Raw genomic sequence first — 15,087 nt, 5'->3', positions numbered from 1 at the left:
GCGTTGATTGACATTTCACTACTTAACTGAACTGATGGATGTACTGTATAAATAAACACAACAGCAGATAAGTCTCACTTTTATAAAAAAAAAGAAGAAAAAAAACATGCATCCTATTTATTTTATGAAGTAATCTTAAAAGTGTTTTACAGATGATGTGTGATTTAATGACTTAAGTGTGTGAAGTTAAACGTTGACATCAGTGGTTGGTCATTTGATTTGAGGTCATACGACTGCTGAGTTTGTTAACTCCCACCAAGAGGGTGATTTCTGGGGCAATATATATAATATATATATAACACAGAAAAGACCTACAGTTAGGTTACACCCTGGGGAAGACGTTCTGTGCTGAAAATGCTTATTTTGGTACAATCAAGCCTGGTGGTGAGCCTGTGTCTGTCAGGAACCGTAGGTTCTGTTCTGTTTAGTTATAGCCTCAGAGACTAGGGATGTCAAGATACCAGAAATCTAGTAGTCAATACCAATACCAGTGAATTTCCACGATTCTCGGTACCAATTCGATACCACGGTAAAAACAACAACAACAACAACATCAATAAATCCCATGTAATTCAACACGCACTCTTTTATTGAGGCATGTAGCCTTTAAGTAATAAATAAACAGAATTTACCCATTTTGGCCATTTTGGCATATCAGACGACGGACGCTACATACTGACCGTGAACGCATCTGGTTCACGTTTAATCCCAATGCTATAAGGGAACCATAACATTAATGAGGTAATAGCCGCCAGGCAGATGGAGCCGTCACAGCCGGTGTGCATGGAGCAGCGGCGCCAGGTAGACCATCGCAGCGGAGCCCCGCAGCAAAAGCGCTACCGGAGAGGCCAGACACACCGCCACCCGACGGTAAAGATCAGAGTCAGCGCTCTGCACATGTTGACTGTCATCTTTTCTTGTAAAATGTACGGTGTAATCGGTAACACCGGTGTTGTCACAAGTTTATTAACCGGTGGGAACATTTTCCTCACTGTTACATCACTACCAACGACCATTACAGGCATCGTACGGTACCGTCGGTACTGTAGAAAATGTTTTTTGGCATCGACTTGGTACCGAAGTATCGGTTCTCGTGACATCCCTATCAGAGACCTATAGGCACCGGTTGGTAAAGTGCACTTGAAGCCAAATACTTTTTAGGATTCGTCTTAAAAATTAAAATCTCCACCACTGATGTACAAAAGAAACGGACAGAGTAGAAGAGAATGGAGACCTTTTGATGCTGTTGTAGTATTTACTGATGAATATGGGCATGTTTGCAGATATGGGTACTGATTTTAATATTATTATTAGTATTATTATTAGTATTCAGGTTGTGTTTTATTTTCCATTTTATTTTCCTCGTTTGGAGCCTAAAGCAGCAACATATTTCATTTAGGAGCTCAATATGCCGGGGTTAGTCTAACAATCATAATTTAACCATTCATCATTAATTTGAAGATATCAGAGAATTTCCTCACATTGTATTTAACGCAACAGCCTTTCTGACAGATTATGCTTCACACGTGCAGCATGATAGATGATGGGGACATTGAAACTGTTAAATCAATCGCCTGTCAGAAACATTTACCAGATTATTAAACGGTAAGTGAAATGAGGGACGGCTGAAGTGCCCCAATTACTCAAATCCCCTCACTAGTCCCTACATGTAATGCCGTTCATACATCGGTGGAAGGGTCAGTTGTCGAAGATATGACAAAAGAATGATGATCAACATATTATGTTAAGTATGTAGTTCTACAGAACTTTGAAAATATCTTCTGTCTGATGGCTCATGCAGCAATCACTCACCTTTTTTTTGCACAGAGACCAATAATGTCTCCTTAACTGATGCGTAGACTAGAGGCTGAAATCAGCCCCAGTTTGCCGGTTATCCTGTTAGAAACAATTCAAGTTTCATTATCATTGGTGAAATTTGAAATATAATTAACAATTATTCTGAGTTTTTACTGTAAAGTATACAAAATAAAGTGTCTGTAGTCAGGAGCTGTTGTAGCAAGTGAAAATAGAGCAACATAACCACAACTTAAAGGGACTGTTTGTTACTTCTTATACGTATAAATCATTGCAGGTCAGTGTCCCATGCCCGCTCGCGTGTGGCTACGCTGTTCAGACTCAGACTCCAACACAAACTACACGGAAGCACCAAAACCTCTTGGTTGTATCTAGTGAAGCCCGTCTGTTAAACAGTGTTGGCCGCGGTCAGAGGACGCAGGGGAGACCGTAGCTTTGGTCTCCAGGACCGGAGTCTCTGCTGTACTCTGCTCCTCTGCCTGCCTTCACTCACACACCACACTCGTTCTTGCTCTTTTGCTCCACTCTCACGTGCATGCGCTCACACTACACACTGCAGAAGAGTTAGTTTAGCTCTGAGAATATCTAGTGGACGTTTGTGCAGAAATAACTGCTGCAGCTCCTCCAGACCAACAGAGGTTTCCCGTGTCTTGTGAAGTGACGGGGCTCCGCAGAGAGAAACGTTATCGTCTCCGACCAAAACTCAGCACTGATTCATGGAGAAACCTTTGTCTGGTCAGCTAACATTACTGCCAAGCAGCTGAAATATAGAGTGATATTGTGCTTTTAGCTGACGTGTGTCGCCTCACTGTTTTGAGCGATGCTCGTTCATGTCTATGTAGAGCGAGCACAAGCGCGAGCAACAGGACGCTGATTTTCGTTGACTTAACGGCCACAGGTGTCGCTGTTAACAAGACATTTCTGATTCTTACAAACAGTCCCTTTAAAATACTTAAAATTCAAAGTAAACTATAAGATCTCACTAATTATATATAAGGCACTGAATGACCTCGGCCCCAGTTACATTTCTGATCTTCTTGTTCTATATTCTACCTCTCAACCACTCCCATCCTCAAATCTCAGCCTTTTATCCATCTCCTTTTCTGTCTCTGGAATCCCCCCCCCGATCTCTTAGAGCTGCTGAATCTCTGGACGGCTTTAAGATGCTTCTAATAACCCATCTCTAGGCCTCATCCACATACAGGATGTGTTTCAGTTTGGTCAGTCTCTCATTGTTTCTGTGTTTCATATTGTCATTATTCATTATTATTTGCTTTCTGTCATTGTTCAATGTTATCTGTGTGTGAAGCACTTTGTAATGGTGTGTTTTAAAAGGTACTGTATAAATACAGCTTTACTTACTTACTCACCTTCAATAATTACACGCTCTTCTCTGCAAAACTGTTGAGCAAATCAGAGAAGAATGCTAATGCTCGGACCACATTCACACATGCAGCAGGTGGTGTCTGTTGCAGGACTAAAACCTGAATCTCTTTGGTTGTACAACAATATCTCTAATCCCTGACTGTGCTTCAGCTACTGCTTATTGTAAATACAACTATTTACATAGTTCATACGTCTCTCAGCTGCACTTTCTAAAGCAGGCTCCAGGCTTTCCTCTAATTGTTCTTCCAGACTTACAAAGCATCCTAAACAGACACCATATGGTTGCCAACATGTTCAACACAACACAGTTGTTTCTCCACCGAATGCTGAATAAGAACAAAGCTGCTGTCTTGACAAAGACACCTTTACATTCCAAGATGCCTACAAAGAATTTAGTTAATGTCCTAACAGACAAGTGAGCCACATTGTTGGATTAGCTTCTCTTTGTCACAAATTAGGTCTTGTTTTTCAAAACACACATGCACGCAGGCACGCATGCACACACATCCACACACACACACACACACACACACACACACACACACACACACACACACACACAGGTGGCCATTTCAGACGTCCTCATCTCCTGGACGACAGTGCTGAATACATATTCATAGATAGACATAGTTAAAGCTGCATCATAGAATTCATTATTTTATCCATAGTATTTGTATAGAACAAAATCTGACAATGTGTCAGGGCACACCTTTAGCCTACAAAGGATGAATGCACCAAAACCAGATGTTTATCAAATGAGTAATGGGATGGGTAAGATGGGTGACAGCTGGGTGGCTGGTTTGGGCCCCCAGGAGACCTTCTTGACCCTTTGGGTGAGTGGGGTGGATGTTGCTGGTATCACAGGGACCTGTTTGGGTTCCCTGGATTTGGTGGGGGGCTGAAATGTGTTTGGGGGGAGCGCTCCGTGGCTGCGGAGGTTCCGGGGTGTGGGTTGGCGGAGTGGGGGGCTGGCAGGGAGCTCTCTGCTGTGGTAGTGGGGGCTGGAGGGAGCTGGGGAGGCTGGCTGGGTGTAGGGGGAGGGAGGTCTCGGGCTAGTAGTGGAGTGGGGAGCAGAGGTGGACGGTTGATCTTTTGTGAGTTGTATCTGGTGATGTGCTTGGGGAGGGAGGTGCGTGGGCCTAAGGATAGGGAGGATTTGTGTGGAGCCAGCAGTGGTGGAAACTCTTCCTCATCTGATAGTTCTGGGATGGGGGGCAGAGAGCTGTCCAACCTGAGTCTGGTCTGGTGTGAAGGTGGAACAGCAGTAGGGTGGCTGGTTGTGTTCTGTTATTTATGTACGTTCAGTGTGTGTTCTATTGTGTGTATGGTGTCCGGTCTTGTCCATATCGCTTTCTGGCCCAATTGACTGCAATTTGGAGGGCCAGAGGGTTGCGGGTGGTGTTGCTGAGGGTGAGTATGGTTGAGTGGTAATGTTCCTGAAGTACGGTCATGTTGGTTTGCATCCAATGTGTTGTGTTTGCCTGTATTTTGCTGCGTGTGCTGTCTGTAGGTGTGGATGATTTGATGAAATTGGTGAGTCTATTGACCTGTCTTAGCATGCCAGGTGGGAATGTGGTTGTGATGATGGCCTGATCTACTGTGTTGTTGTGATGGATGGCTTGTATTCATTTGAAGTACTGTTTGCTGATGCTCCTGGTTTCTGGGTCTGGTGGGTGGTTGAGTGTCTGGGTGTATTGTGTGTCCATGGCTGTGGTTGTGTGTGTGGTTATGGTGTGTTCTTAGCTGTGTGTGCAAGGACATGAGTGGTTGTGGTTTGAAGTTGGTGTGTGTGTTTGAGCCGTGCTGCGTTACCTCTCCCACTTGACGGCACAGGCCTCACCCTGGAATAAATCATATTAATCGTCTAGTGTCGGGCTCTTACCTTAAACAGTGTAGATGGAGGTTCCAAGGGCCCGTGGTGGCTGAATTGTTTGAGGGGTGGTCTCCTGGCAGGTCTTCTTGATGGTGTTTAAACCGTGTCTGTCCAGTTGTTTGTGTTCCTGGTTGTGCCTGGTGGGGACACTCAGGAGAGAAAGATCCCACAATTGGCCAAATGTCTTTAAAAAAAAGGAAGGCCCGTTTGGTGGAGAGAGGAGGCCTCTCCTCCTGCAGATAGGCAGAGCCCTCCACTTGACGATTAAAGTTAAGATCTGTGTGTGTGTGTGTGTGAGCCATGCTGCATTAGCTCTCCCACTCGATGGCACAGGCCTCACCCTGGATTACGGTAACAGTGAAGCCACCACTTTTAGACAAAAACACTGAGGTATTCTGTTAGTTCAATAAGCAACTCATCTGATAACAACATATTGGAACATTTTCATACAACCCAAACACAAGGTCAACATGGAAACAGACAACTCTATAACACCACAAGAATATTCAATGACTTCAAAATCAAGGATCATGTTCACTAATGTTTTTTAGTTTTTTTTAAAAGATAAGATTCTCACAAGTCTGCACATGGCAACTATGCTATAGTTAAGGTTCAGGAAAAATGGCAGTTCTGGAGAACCACTGCGGTCATCATTAATAAATGAGTGAATATTCATACAGTCCAAAGCAGGATATGCTATACAGCCACCACCAACACCCAATTTCACACTTGTGCTTTTCAATGAACACCACTTCCTGTATTAACACTGAAGTATTATCAGCAACATGTACTTATGTCATGTTTGGCAATGCAGGGTAACAGGGACTGGACTCAAATGCAGACAGATAAAGACACAGCAAGATGAATTCAGTGATTTATTTTCAAAAAGTTTACAGAGCTAGAGAGTCCAAATGGCAGGGAGTCTGGCAGACAGGTAACAGACAGGTAACAGACAGGCAACAGACAGGCAACAGACAGGTAACGGCCAGGTAACAGACAGGTAACAGACATGTAACAGACAGGCAACAGACAGGCAACAGACAGGTAACATACATGTAACAGACAGGCAACAGACAGGTAACAGACAGGTAACAGACATGTAACAGACAGGTAACAGACAGGTAACTGACAGGCAACTGACAGGTAACAGACAGGTAACAGACATGTAACAGACATGTAACAGAGAGGCAACTGACAGGTAACAGACAGGTAACAGACAAGTAACAGACATGTAAGAGATGTAACAGACAGGTAACAGACAGGTAACAGACAAGTAACAGACATGTAACAGACAGGTAACAGACAGGTAACAGACAGGTAACAGACAGGAAACAGACAGGTAACAGACAGGTAACGGACAGGGGACGGACAGGTAACGGACAGGTAACAGACATGTAACAGACAGGTAACAGACAGGAAACAGACAGGAAACAGACAGGTAACGGACAGGGGACAGCCAGGTAACGGACAGGTAACAGACAGGTAACGGACAGGTAACGGACAGGTAACAGACAGGTAACAGACATGTAACAGACAGGTAACAGACAGGAAACAGACAGGAAACAGACAGGTGATGGACAGGGGACGGACAGGTAACGGACAGGTAACAGACAGGTAACAGACATGTAACAGACAGGTAACGGACAGGTAACGGACAGGTAACAGACAGGTAACAGACATGTAACAGACAGGTAACAGACAGGAAACAGACAGGAAACAGACAGGTAACGGACAGGGGACGGACAGGTAACAGACAGGTAACAGACATGTAACAGACAGGAAACAGACAGGTAACAGACAGGTAACAGACAGGAAACAGACAGGTAACAGACAGGTAACAGGCAGGAAACAGACAGGAAACAGACAGGAAACAGACAGGTAACGGACAGGTAACGTACACGGGACAGACAGGAAACAGACAGGAAACAGACAGGAAACAGACAGGTAACGGACAGGTAACGGACACGGGACAGACAGGTAACGGACAGGTAACAGGTAAGAAGGAACTGCATAGCAATGATGATGATCTGACAAAGGAACGAGACAAGTGGACTGGTGTATGTAGTGAGACACTGATGAGACACTGAGATGCAGGTGAGGAGGTGGCCTTGGTAGACCAGGTAATTGCAGAGGACATGAGGTAAGTGGAAGCAGGTGTGGTAGTCAGGTAATGCCTAGTTCACTCTACATGACTTTAGCGCTGATTTTCCGCGTTAGCTCGCCACTCACACATCGCCGCTCAAGTGTCATGTGTGAATTGCTCAAAGACGCGAGCCAAGAGGCTCGCCAGTGCCTCACAGACACAATCCAGATATCTAGTGTGCTAAATATTTGAACCTGTCGGGGACTCCGGCCACGACATGGGTTGAGGGTAAACCTGGTGGAGGAGGGGTCGGCTGTAACAACAGGAACTTACTGGATGTGTTGCATTTGCAACACGGAGCAGAGTTGTTGTTGCACCTGGAGGAATAAATAGTAAAAAAGAGTGGAATGGAAACTGGTGGAAACAGGCTATTTTGTGAACACATTTGCAAACAGCAACGTCGGCAATGTGTCTCGCTTATATCACGTAATTTACCGTGTAGTTCTCTGGTATGGTATCACGTCATTTACCGTGTAGTTCTCTGGTATGGTATCACGTCATTTACCTTGTAGTTCTCTGGTATGGTATCACGTCATTTACCCTGTAGTTCTCTGGTATGGTATCACGTCATTTACCCTGTAGTTCTCTGGTATGGTAACACGTCATTTACCGTGCAGTTCTTGTGTGTGTTTTTGTGACAAAACGTAGTTTGGAGACCTCATCGGGGATTCCTCTCGGTGAAAGATCTTGTAGTGTGTGAGCCCCTGACACTGGTCAGTCATGAAGTGTGAAAATCACAATGACTATAAAACCCCCGATTATAAGACAGCAGGTTGTGTAGTGTGACCAGTACTGAGATTCGACCACTTTGAAAGTTGTTAGTGTGAACTTGGCTTTATGGAGAAAGGAGGGAAATGGAAAATTACCACAACCTCAGCCAGGGCATCAGGTGCGGCGTTGTGGGTGGGCCTAACAGGCCTAGGCCCGCCCACTTGTATAACTGGCCCACCCTAAATGGCTGGGAGTACATGTATTTCTGAACTTTTATTTACAATTATTAAAATTAACATTTATATATACAATTTTCCAGCAATGTAGAATGCCTGTATCAACGGTTTAGAATGGAGATGCAGTCACTGTATTATTTAGCTGCTAATGCATTGAGACTAAAAAACCTGAGTACATGGGAGGTAGAGCTGAATATTCCTGCCTGACTTGAACGTCTAATTCTGGCCTTGAAAGCAGAGACCGTTTCTATTGAGACAAGTTTATGTCTCTTTGCTCTCTTGTTAAAAGTCAATCCAGCTCACCCAGCAGTCGACCTCTCTGTCTCTCCCTGCAATCAATTTACACACATAATAATCCAGACAGACCATCCAAGCAAGATGGTATTTCCTTCAATAGAATCAAATGTATGTATTGTTCTACACAATCCACAGCAACAAATAGACATGGTATAGGATACCGTGGAGGTGAGCATAGCTGGTATTTCAGCTGCATGAGAGAGAGAGAGGTGTGGGGAAGGCCAAGGCCTATTGAAGGAGGCTGGGTCATGGGCGGACACGGGTCTTGGGGTACGGGGTATAACACGTGCACAGTTTAACTGAAGCTGCGGTCCTGCGTTGCGACCACCTCAATTTCAATTTCGGCGTGTGCGGACTAGATTTTACTGCGCATGTGTTGTACCTAGGGATGCACCGATACCACTTTTGTTCAGACCGAGTACGAGTACCAATACGAGTACTTCTCTGTGCCAAAAGACCCTCGTTAACAGCCAGCTAGAGGGTGTGAGCGGCACGAGGCAGGCTGGGGAGTCACGCACACGAAGCGGTGCGCCGCGATCGGCTCTAGGTCGCCTTGGAAAGGCTCGGGGCGAAGGTGGCTCGCATCCGCAGCTTTACAGCGCTCCCTGCTCGGACCTTGCCGCACCATGGACAAAGGGCTCGCTGCGCCCTCTCTCTCCGCCGGGGACGGTCCCCTGCTCCCGGTGCAACTGTCGACCGGAGCAGACTGTCCCCGATGCGCCCCAACCGCGTCGTGCTGCCAGATCGGGGCTCGGCCCAAGTAAAAGGCGCCAGGGGTCTGCGGCGATGTCGGAAACCCACCCGACCCGTCTTGAAACATGGACCAAGGAGTCTAACGCACGCGCGAGTCAGAGGGTGCAAGCAAAACCCTGTGGCGCAATGAAAGTGAGGGCCGGCGCGCGCCGGCTGAGGTGGGATCCCGGCCCAGTGGTGTCGGGCGCACCACCATAAAGTAGTATCGGTGCCGTTGTATCAGAGCTGTTTTGCGAGTACGAGTACATGAGCACAGTATCGGACCCGATACCCGATACTGGTATCGGTATCGGTGCATCCCTAGTTGTACCCCAAAGATACGAGGCGTGATGGAGCGTGACCCAGCCTCCTTCAATAGGTTTTGGGGACGGCTCATGAGAGCGGAGCCAGGTGAGATGATTGACACAGCTGGTGCTCATTGTCTAATCACACTCTCCCTTTAAGTTCAGTTGTGTGCTGGACCTCCGATGACTGACACACACACAGAAAGGAGCGGGCCACGTAGGCTGGCGGTGCCGTGGACTAGAGAGCGGAAAAAGAGTTGTGTATGAACTTTTAAGTTGCAGAAGCAGCTGAACTTCATGTGCCGGGGGACTGGGCAGCCTGAGGCGCATCGTGCTAGTTGTAAATGTTTGTTAAAGAAGTGTGTGATCAGTCCTAAACTAAAGCAGCTAAATGTTTGCAGCAATTTGTCCCGTCTGTGTTTGTGCTGAGAGAACCCACGGCGTCAGCAGACACGCTACAGATACTTTGGATACTTTCATTGTGCTAACATGGCTCCTCGTTTCCTTTCCTCGACTCCTCTCCTCGCTTCTTAGTCCCTTCCACCTGAGATGTGAGCGGAGGAGGCGAGGAAGAAATGCGAGTAGAGAGGAAATGAGGAAATATATTTTTAGAGACATGAAACGTCCTTTCCTCTGAAGCGTCTTGTGAAGTGACGTCCGTTTCTGATGACGGCAGCAGCTGATCACAGCTGGATTAGCTGATCACGGTTGGATCAGCTGATCACAGCTGGATCAGCTGAACACAGCTGGATCAGCTATCAGTCGGCTTTAACAGCTGTAGAGACTTTAGATGGAGTTTATGTCTGAACTGTAATAATACTAATAAAGACACTCAGTTATTCTCAGTGGTAGAGCAGCAGTGTTTCCTCTCTGTAGTCTGTTACCTGTTTAACAAACAACTGCACATGAATAACAGCTGCAGTCTGTATTTCTACTGTGGACTGAGTCCTGCTTAGAGGACCAGGAACCATCTCTACTGGCTCAATGCCTTTAAATTGTTTACTCATTATTGGCGTCTGTAGTTATTGATATTCTAATTGTGAATTCATTATTTAATAACCCAGAATATGATTGTGTCTTCTGAACACTGGAAACAATTTATTAAGCTAAATGTTTGGGGGGAAAATGTAAATGATGTAACTCATATCAGGATTATCAACCTCACATGTGACTGAATGGAAATGAGGATAAATGATGTAACAGGTGTTTGTTGCTGACAGACAGACTCTCCTTCTCTCTCTGACTTTATCTGTATCCTTAATACAAGTTAAAGGGAGAAATAACAGATCATGAAAAGGAAACATTCTAATAAATGGAGAAAGTTGTTAACAGCCGGTTGCAGTTGTTGTCAGGTCGGTGTGTGAAGCAGAGATCCTGCAGGTCCTTCTGCTGCTGGAACACTATACCATCTACATGATCCGTCTGTTGTTCACACCTTCAGTTAACACAGATTTTAACTAGATGGTGAATCAGAAGACAACTAAACTATGAAACTTTTAATCTGTGATCTGTCTTCACTCAGGATAGGACGCGAGGAAGCATAAGTTAGCACTATAATTGTTTCATTTTCACACGATTTGAGCAATATACCGCTTGTAATAAATACAAAATATCACGGGTAAATAGTTACCTCGTCATTCAATTTTATTTTATTTTTCTAAATAATTTATATATATAATATTATTTTTTAGTGAAACTACCAGTTGGGAACCGTCAAAGGAAGCCAAAACAGTATTTACGTCTGTAATTAAAAGGCCCAGCCAAAATGACTTTGGGCCATCCAAAACTGAAATCCTGGCACCGTGCCTGCAGTGCATTACACCGAATCAGAAGCCCTGGATAACAAAGGAGGTCAAAACTCTCCTCAAGGACCGTAATGCCACCTACATGTCCAGCGTCAGAGCTCCAAACCGTGCTGCTAGAGCCAACCTGAAGAGAGGCATCATCAGCGGCCTCAATGACTACCGTCTGATAGCACTCGTACCGGTCATCATGAAGTGCTTCGAGAGGCTGGTCCCGCAGCACATCAAAGCCAGCCTCCCACCCTCCTTCGACCCACACCAGTTTACCTACAGAGCAAATAGGTCGACTGAGGATGCCATCGCCACAGCTCTTCACGCTGCACTGACCCACCTTGAACACCAGGGGAGCTACAGTATGTGAGGATGCTTTTCAGAGACATTAGCTCTGCCTTTAACACGGTCAGACTGGTTACTAAACTTACTGACCCAGGTATTTCCCAACCCACCTGCTACTGGATCAAGGACTTTCAGACCAACCACACCCAGACTGTTAGACTAGGCCCCCACCTCTCCTGTGTGTTGAGCCCCATCCTCTACGCCCTCTACACTCATGACTGCATCCCCATTCATTCAGTCGTCTGCAGACGACACGACTGTGGTTGGAATTATCTCAGGAGGAGACGAGACAGCCTACAGGGATGAAGTCCAAGTACTGACAACATGATGTTCAGAGAGCAATCTCGTCCTGAACTCCTCAAAAAACAAATAACTCATAATAGACTTCTGGAAGAACAGTGCAGACCCTGACCCATTTTACATCAACGGGGACTGTGTGGAAAGGGTCCCTTCTTTCAGGTTCCTGTGCACGCACATCGCCGATGATGTCTCCTGGTCTACCAACACCACCGTTGTAGTCAAGAAGGCGCAGCAGCGACTCCGCGTCCCTAAGGATCCTCAGGAAAAAACAACCTGCCGGAGAAGCTGCTGGTGTCCTTCTACTGCTGCTTCATTGAGAGTGTGCTGGCGTACTGCAACACTGCGTGGTATGCCAGCTGCTCAGCAGCAGACATGAGCAGACTTCCGGGGGTCATCAACATAGTCCAGAAGATCATCGGCCGATCACTGCCATCTCTGGACGACTTATTCAGCCTTCGCTGCCTCAGTCGAGCAGCCGATATAATAAAAGACCTACCCTGGACACCATCAGTTTGACCCGCTGCCCTCTGGCAGACGCTTAAGGTCCATCAAATCACAGACAAACAGACTCAAAAACAGCTTCTACCCCGGAGCAATACGTGAAATGAACACTGTCAAACACCGACACCGACTGTCTACACTGACTATCAGCACTTTCACTTACAGCTACATTTCAACTGCAGTCCAACATTTGCATGCATATATTGTACACTGCTCGGATGTTTTTATAGAGCTGATACAACTCAGAAAACATGCAATATTCAGAAGTGCAATATCTTTCTGTTTTTATGGGTCACAGCACATAGTTTTCTGTTGATAACATATATTTTATTTCTTCTTTATATATATTCAATTCAATTCAATTTAATTTATTTTTATATAGCATCAAATCATAACAGAAGTTATCCCGAGATGCTTTTTATATAGAGCAGGTCTAGACCGTACTCTATAGTTTAGAGACCTAACAAGAGATCCCACCAAGAGCATTGCAATGCGCTGTGGTCAGGAAAAACTCCCCATTTAGCGGGTAGAAACCTGGAGCAGAACTGGGCTCTGGCTGGGCGGCCATCTGCCTCGACGGGTTGGGTTTTGAGAGAGAGAGAGAGAGAGAGAGAGGGGGGGGGGCGGGGGGGAGAAAAGAGACGGGGGGAGAGAGAGAGAGAGAGAGAGAGAAAAGAGACGGGGAGAGAGAGGGGGAGAAAAGAGACGGGGAGAGAGAGGGGGAGAGATGTACAGCAACCACAATAATAGCACAGCAGCTGTAAGAACTAATAAAAGTAGGACTAATAACAAAATCAATAGCAGTGGATGTAAAAGAGTGATTATACAACTATCAGAATTAATAGCTGTAATAATAATAGAAGTATAACTAATACTACTAATAATAATGATGGTAGTAGTGGGTGTCAAGCAGGCAGCAGGTGTAACCCAGATCCAGGTGTAAGCCCGATCCATGGTTTCCTGCGAGACGAGAAAGCACAAGGACTCCGGGGAAGAAATCAAGTTAGGAACAATGAATGGGACATGAATAGATCAAAGAGGAAAGTCTTTAGCCTACTCTTAAATGTGGAGAGGGTGTCTGCCTTCTGGACTGAAACTGGGAGCTGGTTCCACAGAAGAGGAGCTTGATAGCTGAAGGCTCTGGCTCCCATTCTACTTTTGGAGACTCTAGGAACCTCAAGTAACCCTGCTGCATTCTGGGAGCGCAGTGCTCTAGTGGGGAAATAGGGTACTATGAGCTCTTTAAGATATGATGGGGCCTGACCGTTTAGCGCTTTGTAGGTGAAGAGGATGATTTTAAATTCTATTCCAGATTTTACAGGCAGCCAGTGCAGAGAAGCTAATACAGGAGTAATATGATCTCTTTTTCTAGTTCTTGTCAGTACAGGTGCTGCAGCATTCTGGATCAACTGGAGAGTCTTAGGAGACTTATTGGAGCAGCCTGATAATAAGGAGTTGCAGTAATCTAGTCTAGAAGTAAGTTTTGAGACAAGATGTGTCTGATCTTCGTAATGTTACGTAGATGAAAGAAGGCAGTCCTTGAGGTTTGTTTTATGTGAGAGTTAAAGGACATATCCTGATCGAAGATAACTCCCAGATTCCTTACAGTGGTGCTGGAGGCCAGGGCAATGCCATCTAGAGTAACTATATCATTAGATCATTTGTTTCGAATATATGTTTGATGCATGCACAGTCAGGACTGCTACTTATTTTGGTTGTACTTTGTGCAATAACAATAAAGGAATTATCTTCTATTCTAGCACACAATGTGTTAAAACTAGGACCAGACAAAGGATCCTAATTGACTTTCCATTGGCAGTGTTTCTGTGGTCCCAACACGTAACTGTAACACATCACGTACCACCACCAAGTAATATGCTGTTAAGAGGTCGTGGTCATGTCACGTATTCAGGCTGACTGATACTTACTTTAGGCTGTCTCATATTTAGTCTTTATTTGAGAATAAACATGTCCTCTATTGACTGGCTGATGACACCTCTTTAGTTTCTTTGATATGTGAGAACCAGATAAAATGCTTTGCTCTCTTTTCTCTACAACCGTTCACCAGTTTGTCAGCTTATTTTTTTCTTTTTTCTTTCTCATTCTTCTTTTCCTACCTTCCTCAACTCGCCCTACCTTCTTTATGTTTCTCTGTCAAACCCATTGCTCCGTCTTCTCTCTGTCTCCATCCGCCTGCATCGGCATAGAGAAAAACACTAATTGCCGTCCTCTCAAATCACATGAAAGCATCAGGTGGTTCAGTGTCTTCAGATAAAAGAAAGGAAGGAGAGCAAAGAGATAGAGAGGAGGATCAGAGGTGTCTCTACATACTGCAGGTATGGAGGTATATTACCTTTTTATTTCTTCCTTTCTTCCTTTATCTCTCTCTGAGTTATGTAACACTTTACATGGCATGATGTGGCTGTATGGGGAAGGTTGTAGAACTATAACCACAACTTTGATCAGAAATATATTAAACTGCAGTGATCCAAGCTTTATATTCACTGGAGCAATGCTGTGATTTTCTAGATAACTGCAGTAGTATCTGGCTCCTCCTACAGATTGTGCAAACCTTGCTGAACTGTAAAATGTTCTTAAAATGAAATGTGACATTTTGTCTGAAGATCTACACAAAATCAATAATATGCCT

Source organism: Sebastes fasciatus, chromosome 10 (genome assembly GCF_043250625.1).
Source record: "Sebastes fasciatus isolate fSebFas1 chromosome 10, fSebFas1.pri, whole genome shotgun sequence".
In the NCBI taxonomy this organism is placed as follows: Eukaryota; Metazoa; Chordata; class Actinopteri; order Perciformes; family Sebastidae; genus Sebastes; species Sebastes fasciatus.
Note: the sequence above shows the minus strand (reverse complement) of the source record.